The sequence below is a fragment of the Tupaia chinensis genome, unplaced genomic scaffold (genome assembly GCF_000334495.1).
Source record: "Tupaia chinensis unplaced genomic scaffold, TupChi_1.0 Scaffold000146_1, whole genome shotgun sequence".
Classification (NCBI taxonomy): Eukaryota; Metazoa; Chordata; class Mammalia; order Scandentia; family Tupaiidae; genus Tupaia; species Tupaia belangeri.
This window is the reverse complement of record NW_006159616.1, coordinates 16,324,973-16,347,725: the sequence shown is the minus strand read 5'-3', so window position 1 is coordinate 16,347,725 and position 22,753 is coordinate 16,324,973. Positions and strand designations below refer to the sequence as shown.

At 50.3% G+C, this 22,753-nt stretch overlaps 1 protein-coding gene across 1 annotated transcript in view; it reads left to right on the top strand.

Annotated features, from left to right (window-relative positions):
- The window catches only part of CAMTA1 (calmodulin binding transcription activator 1), a 1,029,661-nt gene that overhangs the window by 841,350 nt on the left and 165,558 nt on the right, over window positions 1-22,753 (top strand). The gene's annotated exons all lie outside the window — the stretch shown is intronic.

Here is a 22,753-nt window from a genome sequence, read left to right as displayed (position 1 = left end):
CCAGTGGGTGCCAGCCCCCTGGGGAGTAGTGGAAATCCAGCCTCCAGGCAGGAGATTCACCCAAGGGAAGTGACGGGGCAATTTATCATATCAATAAACTTGCTTAAAGCACACTCTGTCTTCTCGTAATGAAAAGGGGATGCGATCCCACCATGTTATTGGGCACCAGGGCACCCCCGCATCAGGCGCTTATTATTTTCTGCCACGATCAGGGAAGACTGATCGTGCTTGGATAAGTGCAGCTTAAAATTGAAAACCAAGCAATTTACCTTCAATCGCTTCTCAGAATTTTGTGCAGCCAGAGACAGTTAAGGAGAAATAGACTCCCTTTCCATTTTAAGTGCTTCCCATTAACATTTGTTTCCTCCATGAGACTGGGGCTTGGCTGGGGGAAGGGGACCACACTGTGGTGGCCACTCGCTCTCTCCTTCTTGAGGAAGAGGACTTGTCTTCAAGCCGTTCCGTGCTGAGGGTGATAGAGTCAGGGTGTGCAGTCCCTTCTCTTCCTCCCGGCAGCGCTGGGCTGCGTGATGTGCTGTGGAGGCTGGGGAGACTGGGCCTGTCTGCAGCTCTAGCAGGGAGGTGTCCATTCAGGAGGGATGATGCCCTCTTCTTGGGTCTCTGTACTTTCCACTCCACCTGGGAGGTACTTCCCACATGTCTGCCCCAAGTTTTCAGGCTTTGAGAGGCAATATCCTCAAGCCAATTCTTTGAGGGCATTTTTTTTTTTTTTAATTTTGCTTGCTATAGGCTCCCCACAGAAAAAGAGAGAGAAAGAAAGAGGGAAAGCATCCCCATGTGGAATTTTCATGCTGCAATCCCTTCTCCTCCATTCTGTTTAAAATTTTGGCTGCACATGTGCACACATTTGGCATGTTTCTTGAACTGCTGGGTCCAGGACTCGAACCTCATCATTGGCCATGGAGGATCCAGCTGCCTTAGCCACCACACTACTGGCTGGCCCTTTCTAGGCCTTTTTTTTTTTTTTTTTAATGAGGGAGGTGAGTAGAGAGACAAAGGCATTCTTCACAGGGTCTCAGCCTGCCTCGATCCACCTGCCCTAGCCACCCAGTTAGCTAAGATTACAAGCCAGCATGGTCTTGTGCCTGGTCTGTTCTGGTGGGTCTTGGAATCAAACCTGGGCCTCTCCAGTTTCTTGTAGTGGTGCTGTACCACTCACACTACTCTGACAGGGTCATCTCTTAGGACACTTCTATCTCATTCCCAAATTAAGAAGCAGAGGTTGATTTGGGAATGCAGAAACCCTTAGTGAGAGCAGTCAAGACTGGCAGCTTGTCATGTGTTATCTGTCGTTCTGTTCTGGTTGGCAGGGTCCCCTCCACCATCCTTCTTCCCAGTCTCTCTTGCTCAGCATCAATGGCGTCACCCCTGCAAGGTTTGCTCAGCATTCCACATAGAGATTCTCTAGTGGTATTGAAAGTTAGGTGGCTGCCCAAGGCCCTAAAGCCTTTGCCTCAATTTTCCTTTAACAGTAGTCCATCTTTGTTGGCAATGGGTATGTTTCAAGACCCCCAGTGGATGCCTGAAACCACATCATACCCAACTCGATTACAATACATTTTTTTAACCTGACAGCCCATATGGCAACTCACCAGTAGGTGGTATATACAGCATGGCTCCACCCAACAAAGAGATGATTCGCATCCCAGCCGGGCAGAGCTGAGTGAGAGATTTCATCACACTACTCAGAACTGCACTCAACTTAAAACTTACATACAGTCTACTTCCAGAACTTTCCTTTTAGTACTTTTGGACTGTGGTCGATTACTGTGGCATATTACTAAAACCGTGGAAGGAGAGATCACGGATGAGGGAGACTAATGTATTTCAGGAATAATAAGAGGAAGGTTTGCTGAGATGTAAATCGTCCTCCACTTGTAAATTTAACAGTTACCTCCTGGGGCCCCTCCATCGATGCTGCCAAGATAAACTGTTGTGATAGTCTCAAAGCCGGCTGCCCTCCTGGCTGTGTGGCTTCAGCCCTGGCCTCCTCTTGTTTGATCTGCCTCCCCCTTGCAGGCTACAGGAGGCAGGGCTGTGTGCAGATGGGATTTGCCAGCCCTTGGCGTGCCCTGGTTTGGCAGGATTGCACTGAGCATGCTCTGAAAACAGGAACTTGCAGGCCAAGCCTGAGTGGACCTTGATTCTGGAAATCTCTACCCTGAACCCCAATAGCCCTGTTTGCCTGTGTAGTATGTCCCAGGGCTCCCAGCTTCCTAGGAGGGAGATGAGGAGGGTCTATCAAGCATAAGCCAGCGTCACTGCCTTGAAAACAAAAGCATCACTGGGAGGATTTATGTACAGCTCCATCATCAAGACCTTGCCTCTCACCGCAGGGCCCTGGGCAGGGCCAATTCCGAGCCTCTTACGTGGAAGCAATGAGATAAGAGAAAGGAAAATTCCAGGCAGGAAGAGCAGCTCATTCCACAGAAACAGCAGGGAGTGAGGGCACAGGCGGGACCAGTTTGAAGGATGCTGGGACCCAAACACCCACCTAGCTCTGGAGAATTGAAGGCAAGGGAGCCTGGGAGCCCTGCAGAGACCCCATGGGCTGACATCTCCGCAAGTAGGACTGTGATCTGGGACAGTCTGTCCTCACTGCCTGCACCTTAGGGGAGGTGGTTCCTGAGGCTGGTGCCTCCCACCCACTAGCCAGCTGGCTGACAGCAACCGAGTACTTCACCTCCCTCATTCCCAACCAGCCAATGCTAATTTTGGAAAGGACTCACAAGTCCCAAAGCATAGTTCTTGTCATTTGATGAACCTGCTTTTATAATGACTGGCACTTTGCACACACCCAGAGGAACCGACCACTGGGCATCAGGTTCTAGCAACGTTAAGGAGGAGTCCAGAGAGAGAGGTTTTCACAGTGCCAACTGCTTAGCACACAATCCGGGTCTTTCCTGAAAAGCAGTCTGCATCAAGGGCACTAATAAGGCCTCTCCACGTGGTTTTAAATAATATTTACTTTTGCATTTGCTCTCATTTTTGTTTGTTTTTTTTTAATTCACCAAAGGGCATGCATACTCCCAGGAAAGAGGTGGAGAGAGGGAAAGCGAGAACACACATTCCATGGGGAATGGTCACACCACAGTCCCCTCTCCTCCATTTCTCCCTCCTTTAGGATTTTAGGCACATACACACATGCACCCAGCATGTTTCTCAAGCCACCGGGTCCAAGTTTCAAACCACCTTGTTAGCCATATGGGATCCAGCTGCCTTTACCACCACGCCATAGGCTGGTCCTGCTCTTGTTTGTATTGTCACACATATACCTACTGAAAAGTACATGAAACACATACAAACCAGTGAAGAAATAATCACAAAACATGTGACTACAACCCAGGACAGGTAAGAAATGTTAGTGCTGGTTGGTTCTCTGAAGTTGCCTAGTTCCCCATAGTGGGAAGAGTAACTTAGGACTAGACCCCTCACCTCCACCCCAGCCACCCCCACCCCAAATCGAGTATCTGTGCAGTTCGGGAGCGTGCAGCAAGCGCTGTTCCCACCACCGATTCTCCCCTTCCTGGTCTCTGAGAGAAAGGACTGATCTAAAGATGACAGGATTCAAGAGAGATTAATTTGTTATTTTAGACCTTTAGAAAGTGCAGTTGCACAGAATCGGAGTCCCTGGGTCGTAACGAAGTTCAGATCAATTAAAACAATTTACTTTGCTGCTAATGATTTCAGACCATTGTAATTTATTGGTAAGTAAATGACTTCAAAAGCGCATTCCTTCGGTGGCTGCACAGAGGGAATTTTAACAAGTTCTTGGATAAATTAAGTCTGGAATTGGTTAACAGACCGTTATTGTAAAACATTTAAAGTAGGCCTTTTCATACTGCTCCAAGGCCTCAAACTTTCCAGAGACAATTAAAACTTCTAATCAGTTCTACATTGTTTAAACAAATCTAACGGCAAGAAAAGCTCCTGATAACAGGTTGGGAAACCCCATGTCCAAGAGGCCAGTGGCCACCTTCATCCTTTGCTTGACTCTAGTTTTCAGGGTAAAAATGCAAATTACTACTCAGGATAATCTACTCCCCACGCCGTCCAGCTTCCACCTGCTTCTTCAACCCCACCTGGTATCTCTCTGCCCTTGGTCCCCAGTGCTCTGGCCGCACAAGCTCCACTTTGCTTCCTGCAGGCCTTTGCCCTGGCTGCTCCCACTGCCTGCGGTGCTCCTCCTGGTCTGTGACTGCCGCGTTCCACACTCTGGGTCTCAGCTCAGCAGCCCTTGCTTGGAGAATCCCTCCCTGACCACACCCATCGTGGGCCTCCCCTCCGTTCCACTCACAGGGCTAGCTGTGGTTGGGGCATCTTCGTTCGCCCACATCTCTCTTGCCTGTGTGCCCCCTGTGGCACTTTTGCTGGCTGGGAGATCTGTTGTACCCCAGTATTTAGCTGGAGAGGGCCTGCTTCAAAACAGGAGCATGAGGGTTATTCTTAAGCGATTGAATTGGTGATGCCTTTGGGCATGTCCCATGAATAGTGTCCCATTGGAATGGAACAGCACCCCTGGGGGGGGGGGTCCCCTGGTGACCATGGCAAAGACTCTCATAGACAGGGGGCCACATGAGAGGCCTGGCTGTCCTGCAAGCTGCTCACCAGTGCAGGGTGGGGCAGTGGGCATCCAGGCGCCACTGCATGGGTTGCCTCCTGAGGCTTTGGATCAGGTCAGAAGCCCACTAGTCTGTGCCCTGTTTGTGGGACCTGGAATGTCCTAACTGTGGACAACTAAGACTTCCTGCGACCTTTTCCTTAGAAAATGAGGATGCTAGGGAACCAGCGGTTAGCGTAATGGCTATGTCGCTGGACTCCCACGTAGTCGACCGCGATTCGCGTCCCGGACCCAGTGGCTTAAAACTCACGCCGGGTGCGTGTGCGTGCGTGCCCAAGATCCCGAGAGGAGAATGGAGGAGAAGGGATTGCAGTGAGACCATCCCCGCTGGGGGGTGATTTCTCGCTTTCTGTCTCTATGTCTCTCTCTGTCTGTCTGGCGAGCACACGCGCCCTATAGCGAAAAAACCTCTCCAAAAAAAAAAGAAAAGAAAAGAAAATGAGGATGCTTTCAACGCTCATGCACCTCAGTCTTTCATCAATAATGACTGTAAAAATGATGTTAACAGGTGCAGCTATTTGTTAAATATTTGGTCATGGTCTAGTTTGTTCCACTGCTAATAACAAAATACCTGAGCCTGGGTGATTTATAAAAACAGAGGTGTTGAGGCCAGCAGATTAGGCATAGCAGCTACATCTCTGGACTGCCACATGGCCATCTGCACTTCAAGTCTCAGACCTGGTGGCTTGAAAATCACTCCAGGCACATGTGCATGAGTGCCCAAGATCCCACAAGGAGGATGGTGGAAAAGGGATTGTGATGTGGCCACACCTCCTCTGGGGAGAGGTTAATTTCTCACTTTCCCTTTCACTGTCTCTGTGTTTCTCTCCAGTGAGCGCACACGCCCTAAGGCAAAAACCTTTTTTTCCAAAAAAAAGATGTATTTAACCCACCAGGCACCACCTCTGGCGGGGGTCCTCTGGCTTCATCACGACAGAGTGGAGAGCTGGAGAGCATGGTCCATGTCCGTGTGGAGCTCTGTCGCTCATTCCCTCTCCTTAAACATCTACCAGAAATAATCACAGGCCACCCCCCCTCCATCACTCCATCCCTCCCAAAGACCACACCTCTCAATGCCGCCTCGGGGTAAGTTCCTTCTTGATACCTCCCTAGCCTAATATCAACACACAACTTTGGGGAAACACAAACCACAACAGGGCAGGATCGGGCACTGTGACCTCAAGCCATGCAGTATCACATTTAAATCTCATTTAAACCATGAAGTAGGGGCTGCTGCTCTAGGGGACAAACCGATGCCTAGAGACTAAAGAACTTGTCCAGGTTACACAGAGTGTAAGTGGCAGGATTGGGCTTTAGATGCCTGCATTCTAAAACCATCATGCTATACTGCCATCTGAGTCTTTTGGTTTTGTTTTTTATTTATTTATTTATTTCGCCAGACAGAGAGAGACAGAAAGTGAGAAATCACCCCCAAGGGGGGATGGTCACGCCGCCATCTGAGTCTTTTAAAGCTTCGTGCTCTTTTACTTGGGGCAAGTGACTTCTCATCCAACCCTGGAAGCAGCCAGAGGCAGCTTAGCAAAGGCCCGGGTTCTGCTGGTTGAGACAGTCTAGGAGGAGAAACGGCAAGCATCGAGCCCGTGGATGGCATACAGGTGGTCGCTCGGGCCCATTCAGACTTGTGTTCATTGGTCAAGGTGTGTTTGTTGAAGAGTGTCTGCGGTGTGATTTGAGGGATTCCAGGTCCTAGAGCCCTGCTCCCGCAGAGCAGGTGATCTACGGGGAAGGCAGACAAGAAACAAGAAGATGAGCAAAGAGACAAGAAGCTGCCAGAAGTGTGTATATTCTATGGCCTGTCCTGGTCCAGGGTCAGGAAAGGGCTCTCTGGGGAGGTGGCATTTGGGCTGTGACAGAATGACACAGACATAGCTGATAAAGACCTGAGAGAAGAATGCCCTAGGCAGAGGGATTAGCTGGTGCAAAGCCAGCCAAGTGGGAAGGAATGGAGAAGAAAGCAAAGGCTAGACCCGGTGAGCTGGGGAAGGGCTAAGAGGGAGAGCCACAGTGTCCTGGGGGAGCCACAGAATCCCAGCAGCCCCAAGTACCTTGGAGGCAGAGCAGAGAGGGCGAGTTTTATTCCAAGTGCAGGGGGAGACTTTGGGGCATTTTAAGCAGGGTGGTGATCAATCTGATTGATGTGTTTTTAGAGCCCTCTGTCTGGGTGAAATGGATATTTGTAAAGAGGCCAGAAGGGCAGCCTAGAGAGCCACTAGAAGGCCCTCCCAGGGTCCACTTGAGAGAAGATGTTGGCAAGGATCAGGCAGGAGCATGAGAGGCAAAGGACAGAGGTCTATTTTGAGGTGAGGTTGGCAAAACTTGCTAATTATTTTGGTGTGAAATTAAGGCACAGAGCGGAATCCAGGTGACCGTTGGATTCAGAGTCCAAAGAACTGGGTAGATGGTGGTGCCATGTCCTCAGAGGAGGGCGCGGGGGGCGGGGGGAAGTTGAGGGGATCAAAAGTTCCCCTTGGCCATATAGAGATGAAGGGGCTTGTTGGACATCTGGGTAGACAGATCAGAAAGGCAGTAGACACTATGGGTTTGGAATTGAGTGGAGAAGTCAGGACCTGAGACAAGAATTAGGGAGTCCAAGAGTAAGGACGGAGGAATCACCTAGAGGAGAAGGCAGGGTGGTCTAAGACTGAGTCCAGGGACATCCCAACATTTCAGGTAATAAGAAGAGGAGGATCAGAAGGTTCAGGAGACAACTGACCGATGAGGTCTCCAGAAATCAAGAGGAGAGAGCATTACAGGAAGGGGACCACAGGTCAAAGGCAATCTCCAAACACAGGCATGCGCTTCACGGAGGCTCCTGGATCATGATATTGATCAAAATGCCTTGTGCCTTGGACCAAATGTGATCAGTTTTTAGATTATTTGAAACAAGTTGGCAAACCCTTTTAGAACCAACGTAGACTGCATTTTAGTAATTTTCATAGTATTTTTGGCAGCTGCAGAGACTCCAAAGCAAGGCAAAGAGCCTTTTAATGGAGCATTGAAAAGCAGTTTTTAAAAATACCTTTTAGGAAGCTATTTAAATTCTCCTGTCTGTAGCAAAATTAATGTATAAACTTAGCGCCTTGATTTGGTTCTTCTTTAGTCGGAGAAGGTGGGAAGCTGTTTCCTCCCATGGTTCTGCCGACTCCGGAGGTTGATTCTCCTTCAGCGTCTCGGAGCCTGGATGTTTCCAGGGCAGCCCTGTGCATGCCACCCATGGCTCCAGACACTTGGTGTCGCTTAATCTTCACACCCATTAGTGATACAACTTCCTCCATTTTAGAGATGGGGAAATTGAGGTCCAAGCTGGTTAATAAGTAGGTAAGGATAGTTAGCCTCATTTTAGAGGTGGGGAAATGAAGGAATCTTGCCAGGACTCCAGAGCTTGGAGGGATCCCAGCGCTGTGCTCTTCAAGTTTGCATGTTTAGGCCTCCTGTGGAAACTCCCTCCCTGAGCATCGTAATGACCTGGCAGCTTTTCGGAATTGCACCCCCCACGTCCAGCCAACACAGAGGGGTCTGCAGAAACCTGTAGTCTCCTGAGTTTCCCAGGTGGGACCAGGTCCCTGATATGTGGCTAGGCTGCTGCAGCTCTTGGAGGGTTGGGCTACCACCCCACATCAACGCTTCTGGGTGCCTGGTAAGCCTGTAGGTTTCCAGGCTAGCAGGGATGCGGGGGAGCAGACTCTCTGCAGTGTTCTCGGAGTGATTCTGAGGCTCAGTGAAGTTTGAGACACCATGTCACTCTGCTTCTCCAACTCATTCCACTGTCATGATTTTACATCCAGTAAGGAAATGTTACTGTTGGACGGGCCTGAGCCATCACCCCTCCTTTAGTGACTAAGGAAGTAGAGGCCCATAGAAGGGAAGTACCCTGCTTAGAGTCCCACGGTTTCCAGGCCCCTGGCAAGGTCTTCCACTTACAGAGGATACCCCCTCCCCCAGCTGCCCCAGAACTCTGCCAGCCTTCCAAGAAGGCAAGGTGTCTGCACAAATAAAAGTGTTTTCAGGAAAGAGACAGGAGGTCATGGACACTTGAACCCTGGCTAAAGGCCTGGCAACCCTTGGATGACCAGAGTTAGGAAAGCCTTTCTCAGCTTCTGCCCGCGTCTTAGGGGACCAACTCTAGCAACAAGTTGAGCAAGTTAGCTTGCACCGTCTAGCCCCTCTTTGTCCTTGTAGGTGGGTGGGAAGTCAGTGAGAGCACTGCAGAGGAGGCTGGAAGGAGGCAAGGCTGAGCACTGGAGCAGTCGGGCAATGCCCAGGAGCCAGCTGGCAGGAGAAGCAGGAAGCTCACTGAGCCAATGGAGGCTGAGGGTCTGTCTGTCCACCCACCTCAGTTCAAGGCGGGACCTAGGTCAGCATGCCCCATCCACAATCCAGCCAAACTATTGGGTCATCTGAAAAGTCATGACATGTTTTTCTATGCAAAAATGCATCATGACTTTTCCAACAACCCAATATATGACCAGGGCCTAATATAAATGAGGGAGAGTTCAATAAAGCCTGTTTTGTGCTAGGTGCAACTGGATCTTGGGGACAAGGGATTAGCTCAGAAGGTATACATTAATAGTTTGACTTGGAACAAATCTTGGTGGGGCTGAAAGCTCCTTGACCCAGAGTTTCCCCAACCCTCATGTTTACTTGTTTCCTGGAGCATGTCATGTGCTAATCACAGGCACTTATGTCCCTGTCCACGGGCCGATGCCTGCCCTTCATCTGGGGCTGTACATGGGGCTCGCTCCCCTCGGGCTGACAACTGCACGACCCTCAGATGAATAGCAGGTTCTGGCTTTCTCAGGGTCACTTGCTCCCTGGACCAGTTTGCTCCAACTTCCATTTTCCTCTTTGGTTGAATTGGCCGTCACCTGCCGGGGACAGCCAGATCTGTCAAGCCCCACACCACTGCTTTTATTGGTTCTCCTGGCTTTATTGCCTTTCTTGGAGCAGTGAGGGGCAGCCAGCTGCTGGAGAATCACTCAAGTTGACATGGCTTTTTAGATTTCATTTCCCCCCCGGGCCCCTCCCATGTCTCTATCTGTGGAAGAGAGTGACAAGGTGACAGGCACTCAGTAAATTGCAACACTAGCAGAACTGGTGCCCCTGGGGCAGGCTGTGTTCCCCAGGCCACCCCAGGAGCCTGAAGACATAGAGTACCTACCCTGGTCCTGGGTAGTGACCCCACGTGTTGATCTTTATTGGTATCTTCATCCTTTCTGTTGCCCTAAGATACTGGTCTCCTTGCTCATAATACCACTGATCTGCTATCTTCAGGCTTCCTAGTAAATACCACAACAAGAACCCATTGCAGGGATACCAGCAGATGGAGTAATGGGCACATTGCTGGATTCCCACATAGTTGACCGCAGTTCGAGTCCCAGACCCTGTGCTTAAAACTCATGCTGGGTGTGCATGTACGCATGCCCAAAACCCCAAGAAGAGAATAGAGGAGAAGGGATAGCAATGTGGCCATACCCCCTGGGGGTGATCTCTCTCTTTCTGTTTCTCTGTCTCTCTTTGTCTCTCCAGTGAGCACAAACTTCCTATAGCAAAACTCCCTAAAAACAAAACAAAACAAAACAAAAAACATTGCATTGACAAGGGCCTCAGACAAAGCTGGATTCAATCTTGGCTCCAACTATGATCTGACTTGACTTTGGGTAAATTGCTTGACCTTGCCAAGCTTCCATTCCTCTGCTTCCAAGTGGGAGCAATGTGACACCTGCCCTCTGGGGTCAGCATGAGGGTGAGATGAGGTGATGTATGTGACGTGTTGGCCCAGTGTCCTGCATGACAGATACTTGATAAGTAGCAGGGAGCGCCATGATGTTTCTTATTATTGACTGGTTGGTTGATTGTTAACTCTGGCCTGAAGACCTGCACAGGAAGTTAAGACTAGGCCCTGAGCTGGGCAGCCCCTGAGTGTCCCATGGGGCTAGTGGAACAAAGTATAGGGTTTGAGGACTGTATGAGTCATGATTCTCCCAAGAAACACAACCAATAAAATGTGTATATAACCTCTCAAGAGACAGAGACAGAAAGAAATATTTATTTTAAGGGATTGGCTCACATAATTTGGGGGCTGGCAAGTTTGAAATCTGCAGAGTAGGCCAACAGGCTGGAGACTCATGGGGAGCTGACGTGGCATCTGGAATTTGAAGGCCATCTGCTGGCAGAATTTCTTCTTCCTCAAAGAATCTCCATCTTTTTCTCTTAAGACCTTCAACTGATTGATAGAGGCCCACTTAAATTATGAGAATAATTTGCTTAACCAAAGTCTACCGATTTAAGTATGAATCTCATCTAAAAAATACCTTCATAGCGATAGCTAGACTAGTGTTTGTCCAAATATCTGGCTTCCATGGCCTAGTCCAGTTGACACATTAAAAAAATTAACCATCACAGGGAGAGACAGCCAAATGCCCTTGGTCAAACTTGTGGTAACACCATGGTTTTCAGGTCTGATGGTTCTACCCCTGCCTGGGCTGCTCTCTCCCACCTTGACCTCCTGCTCTCAGGAAGGCTTCAGCAAAGGCCTGGCACCCCATCAGAGCCTAGTGCCCTGGGAGTCATTTGACTCAGCAAGGAACCTGGCCAGGGAAGAAGGTTTTCCTGATTGGCCTAGGGGAAGAGAGGCCAGCAGAGTTAGTAGAGGCTTTGACAGGTCCCCAAGCTCTGATCTTACAGCGAGATCCCACGCCAACCCAGCATTTGGCCCCTTTTAGCCAGGCTGAGGCTGGCTGTAGGTGCTCTGAAACTGCAGAAGGAATGCCAGAGATCAAAGGCACCCTCTCCTGAGGAGCACTGGGATGGGCCTGAGACCGAGCTGCTGCTGCTCAGGACACTGTGCAGGCCAGGGAATGGCTCCTTTAAGATGGCACTTACTTGCCAGCCTCTCTCCCACGAGAGGCTCAGATCAATTCTCTTGCTTTTATCTTTTCTTGAGGCTCAGCATGATGAAAAGTGGCCTGTATCTATGGTTGATAAATAACCAGAAACTTGCTATATCTGCTTTCATTTGATTTTCTTGAACAATTACTGCCAGCATGCCTTACATTCAGAGGCTGAGATTTTAAGTGGCCAAAAGGACTTCCCAACCAAGCCCGCCAGGGACGTGTTTGAAATGTTCTTTGGTGCATCAAAAAGCACCAGACGTGATCTGTGAAGGAGCCGAAAGGAGAGTGTTTCATGTTAGGACACAAACATGTTCTCCTCTTCAGGAGACGAGAATGTGGAGGATGGCTCCCACCCCTCGCTTCAAACACTGGGAGACACTGCCCCACCACACCTTCTGAACTGAAGAACCACCCCCTGGCCTCAGGCCTGGCCTGCCCACAGAGGATAGTGTCCTGACCAGGAGCCATCTAGAAAAGGTTAATCAGAGAGGGGCATCTGGAGTCCTTGGGATGTTCAGGGAAAGAAACTGGGAGGTGCTGAGCTGCAGACACCTCAGATGCTGTCTTCATTCCCCTCATGGAGCGCGCAATGATCATGTGATTCTAGATACTTGTCTGCCTCAGCCGCAGGAGAGTAAGCACCTTGAAGCCAGGAACTACATCTGTCAATGTCAAGAGTGGCACCAGCATCTAACGAGTCTTCAATACATGTGAACAGAAAAGGGGATGGATGAGTGGATGGATGGATGAGTGGATGGATGGCTGGGGTAGATGGGTGAGTAAGTGCACTGTTGGTGGATGGATAACGGTGGATGTGCAGAGGATAACAGGTAAATGAATGGATAGGTGAATGTACAGATGGGTGGGCGGATAGGTGGTGGGTAAAAGGATGGGTAAGTTGATGGATGGACGGATGGATGGATCAGTATGTGAATGGCAGAGTGACACTTTTCTTCAAATCTATAAAAGACTATCACATCCTGCAGAGTGGAATTCCACCTTCTGTAGATCAGGGTAAAAGCATAGATTCTCTAGTGAATCAGATTGGACTCTGGGTAAGAAAGAACTTAGTGATGACCCAATTTGGTTTTTGGTGGAATGGCCCATGTAGAGAGGAAGCAAACCCCTAACTCTGGAAGCAAGGAAGGGGAATCAGGCAAGAGTAGTAGAAGATATCCTCGGGCTGGCTGGAGGCCGACCTCAGGGACCTTTCTATCTCTGAACCTCTGTAATCCTTTTGAGCCTCTATCCTCAGCTGGGTCAAGAAGCCAATCTTCCCCGAATTTCCCTGCAGGGGACCAGGCTGTGCCTTTGCCGCAGCCACACAGGGGGTGTTCTCTTCTGGCTGCAGACCCCCGTGTTCCTGCTCCTCCTCTGATGGGACTCCCAGATGTTGTCCTAGTGCCCTCAGCAAGCCTGCACATTGGTCTGCAGAGAGGACAGAAAGCATGTGACAGTCAGGCAGGAGGCCTGGACCTAAAGGAGATGGTAAGGGTGGGGAGAGCAAGCAAGAAAGTGCTGCCCAAAAGTCCCTGCAGGAATGGGTTGAGCACAGCAGGGCAGAGCATGCAGGCAGAGAAGGCAGGCAGACCCACCACCTGAGGTCTCCCTGGGGTGGGGGAGGTATGTCTTTGGCATCCTCTCCCCTACAAAGAAAAGGGCCCAAAGGAAAAAGGTCTGAAAAAGAAACTGGGTCCAATACTGGATGGCACAAGGGCCCATCCCCCACAGGGAAGGCAGCCATGGCCACCCCCCACCCTTTGGCCTCTACTCTCACCCTGACAGCATCTTTCTCTTTAAAAATCTAATTGCTTGTAGCTTCCACTCTGGCCATGAATTTGATCTGAGCTCAAGGGTGCAACCAAGGCTCACCTTGGTCTGCTTAAATAATGCAGGTAGTGAAGCTATCGACAATCTGTCATCCACTAGAAAGTGGCTTCAACACTGCCAGAAGCCTGGGAGGGCCCCCGGGGCTTCAGCCAGTCACAGGTCCTGCCCGTGACTGGATCAGGAGGTCTCCAAGAAGAGGCCAAGCCCTTGGCGTGGTCCAAGGTGGTGGATGGGAGCTCGAGCCCTGCTTGGCCTTTTCCAGAAAGACATTCTATTGGGAAATTCTGAGAGAAAGCGAGGGCAGGAGCTGTTTGACTGGAAGGACTGCGTAGCTTATTGGAGAGGAGTCTCTGGAGCAGCCTGGCCCCCCACAGGGCTGGGGGTGGTGCTGAGTCACTTCCTGTTAGAGGACAGGCCGACGGGCTCCCAGGACATTCTGTCCCCTCCACGCTGTCCCTCCCAGCTCTGCCCATCTGCACAGAGCCTCGGCCTCAGGAGCCGACAGGCAGGGGTTTCTGATGAGATGGCTTGCTCTCCCTGAGCCTGGGTGCTTTTTTTTTTTTAATGTTTAAAAATTCCCAGCAGCGTGGCAGGGGCCCCGCCGGTGGGGCTGCCCGGCTGCTGGGTCACCCCATCGGCTGTTCTGTCATCAGACATCATGTTTACCCGTCAGACACTGTTTTCCTGACACTCAACACTCAAAATAATGATCTTGTTGGAGCACCTTCATGAATGATTCATGAGGCTTTGCTCAACTTTGGGTGTTAACAGCAAATCAAAGCCCCTCGGAGCAGGGAGCGGAGAGGCAGTAGGAAGGCGAGCCCTGGCCCTGGCCTCGGAGCCCACAGGGATGCTCAGGGTCTGCTGACTCTCCCTCGGGGTCCCAGCCCAGCCCCACAGGAATGAGCCAGCTTCACCCAGACACAGCACAAATGGAAAGGGGAGTAGGGCTCCAGGGTCCCAGGGTCCCAGCTGTCACCACGTGTCCTGGTGACCTTGCTAAGGATGTTAGATTTCAAGCCTCCAGTCATAGTGCTTGGACCCTACACAGATCCCTCCACAGGCCAACAGACAAGTGCCATGACCTTGGACAGGTCACATGGCTTCTCGGAGCCTGTGTCCTGTCTGAGAAATCAAGTGGGCATTGCTGTGTCACAGGGCACCTGTAAACATGCATGAGCTCCAGAGGGCACACCGGGTAGAATCCAAACATGGTAGCTACTGACGGTCACTGCTATTACTGCACCCCGCCTGGTCTTCACGTTCTCACCTATAAAATGAGAGGGCTGAGCTGGGTGATCGCCAAGTCTCCTCACCTGAAATACGGCCTAGCTCTGGCCTTGCTCAGACTGTGAGTACAGTCCACAGGAGGGGACCTCTGCCTAGTGAACAGGTTCCTGGGACATTTCTTAGCCAGACTATAGGACAGAGAAGCTCGGGGGTGCGCAGACTTAGCCCCGCCTTTCCAGATTGCATAGCCCCCTGAGGGCATGAACACACAGACGCATGTGCACGCACACACCCACGGCGGCACAGGCAGAACTCTGAAACACACAAAGCTAGTTCGGCACACAGAACCTTAAAGATGGAGCTCAGAGGGAAGAGCTGGGTTATCTGGGTTCCATTCTTTCCCTGGTCTGCTCTCTACCTTCCCCTGGTCGTCTGCAGGAAAAGCTGGGTCTGTTCCATCACCAGCCTGTCTGTCTCATGCACACGACCCCTGGCACCAAATTTGCACTTAATAAATATTGGCCAAATGAAAGGAACTTACAGATTTGTATTGAGCACTGGGGATGAAACACTGAGCAATACCTATTCTGTACATTTAGCCATGTGGCCCTCTGCCCCCTCCATTTCTCCTCTGTAGAATTAAAGCAATAGACTAAAAGATTAAATCCCTAAGCCCTCAAGTGTTCTGGCTCCATGAGGCATTCTAGCCTGGTTCTGCCATTCAAAAGTGAAGGGCGCAGGGAGCTCCCAGTGGCCTGTCAGCAAGGGCTGCAGGAGGAAAGTGCAGACTAGGGGCTTACATGTAATCCTGGCCCCAGGAGCAGGGGTGGTCAGTCACAAGATCTCACAGGGACCAGACCTGGCCTCTGCCCCCTCCCCAGAAGCAGGATTCAGCCGTGCTATGGAAGCCTTCAGCCTTTCTTTTTCTCCCTGAGTGGCCTTGCAGCACTGATAAAGCAAGGACAGGGCCTTGTCCTGCCCATGTGGCTGGGCGTGGTGGCAATATAGAGGAGGTGTTCAAGTCCAGGACAGGAGCTGGATCAGAGGAGCAGGAGGCAAGAAAAATGCATAGGTCCCTTTTCTGAGCCAGGTCTTCAGGGGTGGGAAAGGGTCCCCCTCCTGCCCAGAGGCCTGGGCCTGAGCGGAGCAGGTCTGAGCGAGCAGGAGGCATTGCTGAGCCCGATGCTGAGACATGTCAGGTGGGCTGTGTTGGGCCAAACAGCAGCAGAAGGCTCATTCCAGCCTCACTGTCAGAGGTCTTCCCACACCTCCTAGGCTCAGCAGGCCCATCTCCAGTGAGTCCTTTGTGCTTGGTAGAGCAAGGGCTGCTGTTGCCTCTGGCTGCCCTTCACCCCTGCCTCTCCCCCATTGTTCTCCTGTGCTTTGCCAAGTCCCCTGCCTTGGCCTGCGAGGGACTAGCCTCACCTACTCACTGAACCTAGTGGGCAGGGGAGGAGGAGTGCCTGCCGGGGGTGGCCATTCTGAGACTGAGCAAGGCCAGCACTCAAAGGACTGGAGTCACTCCAAGGGGGCCCTTAGGGAACATGACTGTCCTTTGCATATTATTATGGCATTTCAAAGCAAAGGTACAGGGCCTAGAAGGTAGCATAGAGATTAAGGCACTAGACTCCCTGATGGCCGACCATGGTTTGAGTCCCAAAGCCGGTGGCTTGAAAATCATGCCAGGCACAAGTGTGTGTGTGTGTGTGTGTGTGTGTGTGTGTGTGCACGCCAAAAAAGAAAAAGAAAAAAAAGAAAAAAGAAAGAAAGGAATCCCAGGAGAATGGAAGAGAAGAGATTGAGGCATTGCCGTCCCCATAGTGGGCGATTTCTTGCTTTCAGTCTCTCTGTCTCTCTCTGTCTCTATCCCTCTGGTGAGCACATGTGCCCTATGGCAAAAATCTCTCAAGAAAAACAAAAACAAAAACAAAACAAACAAAAACAAAGGAAAGGTATAGGTAGAGATAAAAAGCTGTGGACGTGGAGCCTGAAAAAGCAAAGATTCTGGACCTTGAGCCTCCTCATTTAGGCATGCCCACTCTCCTGGAAACCCTACCCCTCCTGTGGACTGGTCCTCTCCACCCAAAGGGCCCATGTGCTTTGTTAACCATTCCAGGCATATCCATCTTGTCTCCTCATTCAGCTGTGTGTTTCCAAAAGAAAGAAGCTCTATTTTAGAAGCCTTCCTCCCTCTCCCATGACATCAGGAGGTGCCCAACTAGACCATGACCATAGATTCAAGGGCCCAGGAGAGCCTGATACAAAGACGTTGCTCAGTTGTGTCTGACCCAAGAGGAGCCCAGGCTGAGCATAGACTCTGGTGTCTGGCCACACAGTCAGCATTCCACCTTGGAAATGGGATGCAGAGTGAAGCCATGGAGCCCCCACTAGTCCCATGCTAATGCCTTGCTGTTCATCTGCTCATTTATTCCATCCCAAGTGGGCAGCTGGCACTGTGCTAGTATGGACAGACTAGTCATGGGGAGGGTGCCACACAGAGGGTCCAGGCTGGAGTGATGACCGGCCTAAGCTGGTCCAGAAGCACACAGGAGGGGTCCCAGCCATTCTGGGTGGTCCCGACAGGTGGTAGAGTCAGAACTGAGGTTTGCAGCACTATCAGCAGTTAGCCAGGCTGCAGGGGAGAGGGTGCTTGGAGCACAGAGGCAGCAGCCAGCCCCGGCGGGTCGTGCAGAAGCATATATGGCATGGTCCTTGCCCACAAGGAGGTGGTGACAAATTGGGGACAAGTTAAATAGAACAAGATTTAAGCCCCATTGCCAAGCAGGGAATGGGAGCGGTGGCACAGGAAAGCAGGTGATTTAGTGCCAGATGAATCACACCCACTGCACAGGCTCTCAGTCGAAGGAGAGCAATGGTGGTGGGCCAGGCTCCCCCTTAGGGAGAGGATGTTAGTAGGAGAGACTATGGCGCGAAGCGAAGGCCCAAGGCCAGAAGGTTCGGGCTGTGTCCAGTGAACACTGTGGCTGGAGCAGTTGAAGGTGGTTCAGAGGGGCTCTGTTCAGAGTCCTGAGTGCCCCTGTGCCCTGTGCCCCCAGAGGATATCAGGGGTTATTCCTGGTCCCTCGATCCCCTCCCCTGTCACAGGCATCTCGCTCTAGCCTGACCCACCTATTTATGTCCATTTTCTGCTCACACAAAACCAGACTCCAGAGACAAACAGGAAGACATAAAAAGGAGAAGAGATGAAGATTCATTGATGCCAGAACCAACTCTATTCTGGAAAATTGAAATATTTTGTATGTAATGACAATCGAGTCACCGCGCGACCTTCATGGAATAACTTCCCAGATATATGACAGTGACAACAGCCCCCTCTGTGCTGACACGCTGAAGGCTCCCCAAAGCCACCACTTAAAAAATGCCTCCCGTGTTATTAACATTCCCCACTTGGGGATGTTTATGGCTCGTCACTGTTATCAACAGTAACAAATTTCAAGAACCTATAAATGACACCACCCCCAGAGACAGAGCCCAGAACAGTCTGCCATCAGCTCGCCAGGCCCAGGCTAGGCCATGAACATCAAATCAGGCTTATCTGATGGGCCCCCTGTGCCTCCATCCCCAGCGTCCCCATCCCCAGGCCTCCTTCCTCTTCACTCACCTTGACCCCCAAGAGGCCTGTTCCACCTACATCTGTGTTACCTTGCCCATCAGAAGCTGTCTATGCTGCAAGGGGTGCTCCGATCCGGCTCAGGGCTTCCAGCCAGGGCGGGCATTACATTTCCTAGCTACTGCTCTTCCTGCTGCAGAGCCCTGCATCCCTACACCTGCAAAAGAGCTGAACCCTTTTCCTCATTCATTCATTCATGTGTTCATTCATCCATATAACGGCAACTTTCCTAAAGTGATCATGAGGTCGCATGCTCTCTGGGACATGCACGGGACACAGTGCAGTGGTTTCCATCCCAAGTGGCAATGGCAATGCCAGGCAAGGGGCGGCCTCGGGACCCGGCATGTTAGAACCTGCAATGCTCAGGTCTCTGTCCCAGGCGCACCTACAGAAAGCAAAACGCCTGGCATCTGACAAGAAAGGCGAAGCAGGCCTCGTACCCCACCCAAGTCTTGATGCTAAAAACGGTCCCCAGAGACAAACAGGAAGTATGTGGCATAGTGGGGGTGAGGGGCACTCAGGCTTTGGAGCCATCTCCTCGAGTGTGGAATTGGCCATAATACTGACTAGCTTTAACCTTCTGACTATCAGTTTTCTGCTATAAAATGGGACTAAAACCTCAGAGTTATTAAGAGGGTCAAATAAGATGCATGTCAAGGAGAGAGCTCACTTCTTGGCCCAAAATCAATGCTCAGTAGGTGAAGACCATTGCTATTCTCAGGGATTCTCTTCTTTTGCTTCTCATCCTAGCCTAGTCTTCTTTTGCTTGGGGCTCTACTTCTCCTTAAAAGGCAGAAGCCCCTGTGAGGGGTTCTTGTGGTCACTCAGTTTGCAAAAGGTATATCCGATGGCAGAAGGAAAGAAAGGTCACTATGGGGGCATGGAAGAGGTTACATGGGAGAAGGCAGCCTGCAAATTGGGGTGGCTAGCACAGCTTCCTGGTCTCAGCCACCTCGCCCAGCTTTGCTACTGTGGAGCGACCTCAAGCCAGTCACTTACCCTCCCTCAGCCTCGGTTTCTCCATTAGCCGAGAAAGACTCCTCAGGCCTGCCATTCATATCCAGCACCTTTGGTAGCTATTTGTGAAACGTTTTGAACAAGACTGTTGTGAAAATCTAACAAGATAATGAATGTGAGAGAGCCTTGGAAATACCCAGTGTTTTGTAAATGTAAGAGATTATTATTCCCATTTACCACCCTTTTAAAAGGATGTTTTCCCTCCATTCAGCCAAATTTAACTCAGATGATGAAGAACCAAGCTCGGGCTTCCCCAGCTATAATTTTCCTACTTCCTCGTGCCTCTGAATATTAAAACACAAAGGCTCACATTGCTGAGAGAAAGCAAAACAGCAGACTATTAGAGGCGCCACTGCACAAACGGAATTCAAAGTGATATTTCAAGCAGGGCGTTCTGTTTATATAAACCTTGAGAACACTCGATGAATGTCAGCAGAACTTTGAAATTAAAATCACTCCTTTTTCATACACTGCTCATTCTGTCTTCAAGCCTGTGTCTTGGATAGTCATAGAGGTTAGAAACCACTGGGGTTTACTTCGTAATGGTAGAAAAGCTCAGAGATGAAGCAGGAAGGCGTTGTAAATTACTCCAAATGGTCAGCCCAGGCCTGCAGGGCCAAGGCCAAGTCTGTTAAAGTGACAGCCACTGGTGCGCTGTCCAGAGTGCTGAAAAGGAAGGCCAAGCCCCAGGGAGGAACTGAAGGGTGTTTGGACAGGAGTCCTTCTCCGGGGCACATTCCGGTTGCCTCCTAGAGTCCTGGAGGGGAGGAAGAGAAGCCCTGGACAGGCCAAGCCCCTGTGCGAGCTGATGGGGGCAGGGCACTAGGAGACAGGGAGAAGCATGGCAGGGAGGGAAGACGGCCTACCAGAGTGACAGCTGCAGTGGAAATGAGAAGAGAAAGGTGAGTGCAGAAGCTGGAGGAACTGGAAAATAAAGCAATAAAATAGAGAGATACACCCGGTGACAGCAGGCAGATAAATGGAGCAAGTTATATGAAGGGCTCATTTTTGTGCAAATATTTGGGGCTCTATAAAATAAGGCTGTTTATTATAAATCTGTCTCCAGAATAAGTCTCACCATTGCACAGGTGTCACCTGCAGGGGAGTTTTCCCTCTAAGACATGGAGGGTTGAGCTCTCAGAGACAAGTTGGTGGCAACTGCTCTTTCTATTTTATAAATAGGCCCTCCCATGGGGGAAGTGTGGCTGCTGGAGGCCAAAAGGATCCAGGCTGCTCTGGTGGCCTTGACCTTCATTTCCAGGCAGGAGGCTGCTGGGGCTGTGCAGTGTCCTGGATCAAGGCAGCTGACATACGCTGGTCGTGGCTGAGAAGTCTCTAAATTCTGTCTTTAAAAATCAAGAAGGATCCTCTGTCAGGTGCCCTCTCCAACTCCAGTGGGGGCAGATATAAGAGAGTACAAAGGTGTAGAAGCAAAGAATCAGGTGAGATGGGAAGAAAAATGCAGAGGCTCCTTTGCAAACTTTGAACGTGTGGACACCTGTCTGCCTCAGCTGGCTTGAGACAATCCTTACTAGGGCCAGGAGAAGGATCAGGAGACTTCAGGAGCTTGGGGAACATTCCCAAAAGGATCTGAGTCCTCTGTCCTCAGGTTCTCTGATCCCTTGTCAGCAGAGCAAGTGAGGCCTCAAAGTTGATGTACTCAAGCTTTGGAATGGTTTCTTCCCCTGCTAATCAGACACTCAGATACTCATGGGAGGGTACAGCAGGAGAGGTGGATGTCTCACCGGTAGGGTCACCTATAGGACTTCGGTCACACCACACGTCCATTGAAGGCATTATTTCTAGAGATCAGAATTTGTGTTTTGCAAAGGAATTTGTTCACAGGTCCCAAACCTTCTTGATTGCGATAGTCCAGCAAATGTAGAGGGAGGAACCTCACCCATTCATAGGTCCAGCACCAGAGCGGGACTGTGTAGAGCAGAAAGAGACTGCTCTGAGTTCAAGCACTGGCACCTCTCATATGAAATGATGACTAGAAGTTCGCTAACTTCTCTGAGCTCATTTTGTCAGCTCTAAAGTAGAGCTGATCATAATAAAGCCTTCAGGAGAATTCAGTGCAGCATAGTCTGCAGCCCATGCATGGCACAGATTCATATCAGCTCTTCCTAGCACAGGTGGGATAAGAACTCAGCTCTGCCCCATGTACAGAGTGGGTGTTTCCAAGCTGTTCAGATGGACTAGCATCTGTTTCCAAGATGTGATGCTCCCAGAGCAGTCTGGGCATTCCTCCATCATGGCCATCATCATCCTTTATTGTCACCTTGACTAACTTTGATCACAGACTATACAGTGGGCACATGATCTGTATTCTCACCTAGACCCTAAGGACAGGAATCAGTTCTTCTTCCACCTCTACATCTCCAGTGCCTGGCACATAATGACTCAAGAATGTGTCAGCTGAGTGACACATGGAAAGTTGGCATCTCAAATCGAGTTGCCTCCCAAGCCAGACCAGATTGTACCTTTTAACCAACCTCAGCAGATCCCTACCAGATGACCACTTCCTGGGAGTGGGCTCCCTCTCATCCCAGACACTCAAGACACTCATGGAAGGACACAGCAGGAGAGGTGGATGTCTCACTCATAGGGTTACCTTAAGGACTTTGGTCACCACACATACACACACAGACACATGGGCATGTCAAAGACACTATTTCTGGAGACCGGAATTTGTGTCAGCTGGTTTTGTGCTGGGCTCCAGACCCTTTGGAAAAGGGGTCCACTTTCTCCCCAGCTAGAGGCTTCTGCCCCAAAGGCTGTCTTTATGCTGTTTATGTCTCCCTCATTTTCAAGGCTTTGGCTGGAAATGTGGCTCCATGTGGTTGGTCCCAGCCGGTTCCGATGATATTTTACAGTGCCTTCCTAATTTACTGCCTTTTTATGACTATAGTAAAAGGCCACACATCAGGGAATGCCATCAAACAGGAAGAAATGTCCCCTCTCCTTGTCAGCTCAAGTTGAGCATTGTAATTTACATGAAAACCTTGTGGCTTAGGGTGTTTACCTCCCATGGAACCAGTTTCTTCTCCCATTATGAGAACGAGATAATTAAAATACTTCCCCGTTCCTTTGATATTGAATTAGGTTAGCTCAGCCCAATTGCAAATGCCAGTTTGAAAGCGGTTATGTTATTTAGGTTTCAATTTAGAGCCATTCATTTCTTCCAGAAAGGTTTTTTAATTTTCTCTTCACCTGAACTTGGATTAGACATAGGGAAGGAAAATAAAAAAAATTTGTTTGAGTTTGATCAGGAAATTTGCATCTCAAACAAATTTTAGAGCGGCTGGGGCCAGGGAAGCAGGCAGGCCTCTTGGTCTTGCCCAATGTGAGCAGGAAAGAATGAAGAGCTGACCATGAGATCCAGTTCTTAAGAGGAAAACTATAGTCCAACTTCTCTCTCTCTCTCTCTCTCTCTCTCTCTCTCTCTCTCTCTCTCTCTCCTGTGTACTATTTCTCCCATATACCCCC